Here is a 2295-nt window from a genome sequence, read left to right on the forward strand (position 1 = left end):
AATAGTTAGGCCGGGCACAGTGGCTCACGCCTGTAATCCCAACACTTTGGAAGGCCAAGGTGGGTGGATTGCAGTGTCAGGAGTGTTTTAGACCAGCCTGCCTAAACCCTGTCTCTACTAAAAATATAAAAATTAGCCAAGCATGGTGGTGCGTGCTTGTAGTCCCAGCTACTCGGGAGGCTGATGCAGGAGAATTGCTTGAACCTGGGAGGCAGAGGTTTTGGTGAGCCGAGATCATACCACAGCACTCCAGCCTGGGCAAGAGAGTGACACTTCTTAAAAAAATTTTTTTACAAAAGGTTAAATAAGCAAAATATTCAGACAATCATTCATTTACACAATATGACCTGCTGAGACATTAGAGAGTATTTCAGTAACCAATTTTAGTGAGATAATGGAATCAGGTAGCTCCAGCCAAAAACACAGATTCTTTTTATCTGTGTACCTTCCAAAGCCTAAAGCATTCTTTCCCTGAAGAAGAACCTATGATGAGTACTGTAGAGATAGCAGCAACAGGGAGCTGCAGTAAATATCTATGAACTTTATTCCTTTGTTGAAAATGTAGCTCTTGCCTGAAACACTAGAAATACCTCTTGACTAAGAAGATAAGCAAGGAAGAAAAAAGATTTACCTAAATCACTGTCACCTTGGTGTGTGTCCCCTCAAAAGCTAAATGCAGTAAAAATAATGAAACATCAACAGTAACAAAAACAGGTTGGATTTCAGTGGTGAGACTTTTGTTTTCACTGCAAAATAATTGATTCAACTAGATATTTCACCATGTCTAAGCATTTTAGATTGCATGAATGCAATTTCAACATCTCGGTTAACTATGGAGCCCAACTGTCCACAGGACCCAGTGCCCCAAATATTTTGGAAGGTTTTCATTTCTTCCATTCTTCCCCAGGAAGATTTATACTCTGCCTTCTCTAAATGCTGAGAGCAAGTCCTATTTTTAAAGCCCTGCAGAGAAGATGCTTCTTCAGAGAGAGGACAAAGTTTTGCCCTTTGCAGCATCCCCAGTGGAGCTAATCAGCCAGGTATCTGATCTCCGTGGCGTCTACCTGACTCCCTTTCTCCCACAGGACTGAGCCCCTATCGGAAATAATTGTGAGCCCAATATGCCTTTAGAGGTTTGTTTTTATTTTGTTTTGATTTTTTTTTCCAACAGAGAAATTCCTTCTGCTCACTGAGTAAAGTATAGCACTAGGATATTTGTGGTGATTCCCAGAAGTCTTGGTAGCTCAGAGCCTTAGACATCACTTAAGAGAAAACCTTCTAAGTTTCTTCCTGTCATTTACTGCCTAGCAGAAAAGGCCCAGGCTCCCTCAAACCAAGAAGTCTCTGGTTGCTTTCTGTGGCATGTTGTATCAGCATATCCTGTGCCCTTTCTGTTCCACCATTGCTGTCTCTCGAGGCAGATCTTAAAAGTGTCTACCTTTGCCAAAAAAAAAACAAAACAAAACAGATAAAGTACAGGTTTGCCCAGGATAACCCAGTAAAGTAGTGATTGGCTGAGAATCTAGATCTGAAGGCTCTGTTCTACTAAGTTCATATTATTCCAATCTGATTCATGGGTTTTTTTTTTTTTTTTAATAGGAAAGATAATGTCACTGCCACAAATCATGAGGCACTTTTTCCTAAGAAATTAGCAAAAAGCAAATGCCACGTGAAGCACTTGGTGCTTTAAGGACCAGAAATTCTCTAGTAGTCTGTATATTGGGCCAAAATGGGGTTTCTTAGGCTTGAGAAACAAAACTCACTTGAAACGTGTTTGCTTTATTTTATTTATAATCTTTTATTTCGTTCAATTTCATATTATCTCAGTATTTGAGTTATTTATTTTTTCTGAATCTCTTAGCAGTTCCTTTCCTGCTCTTGGTGATGCAGAACTGGCAATTATCTTCATTGGTGGCTGTTTAGAATGTTACATGATCACAAATCAGTGCTGCCTATCTATGTAGGGCAGCCGACAGAAGTAGTAACTATCCATATTCTTTCAGGAAGGTTCTAATGCCTTCGCTGTTGTCCTCTGCCATTGAAAGGCACAAACTAGATGGAACAGGGACATTTTCACACTTGGTTCCTTTCTGTGAACAGTGTATTACTGTCCAGACACACCTCTGGTAACCAGGAACTTGGCTACTCACACAAAGAAATCTCATCAGAGACCGTACCCCATTAGGCAAATTCTAATACTAAAACCAAAACGAGATGTTATTTTGAGGCTTTTGTTTCCTTTGGTTGAATTATTTACATTTAAAAAAAAAATCTTATTGTAGCAAAAAAATAGAA

This window comes from Cebus imitator, unplaced genomic scaffold (genome assembly GCF_001604975.1).
Source record: "Cebus imitator isolate Cc_AM_T3 unplaced genomic scaffold, Cebus_imitator-1.0 Scaffold327, whole genome shotgun sequence".
In the NCBI taxonomy this organism is placed as follows: domain Eukaryota; kingdom Metazoa; phylum Chordata; class Mammalia; order Primates; family Cebidae; genus Cebus; species Cebus imitator.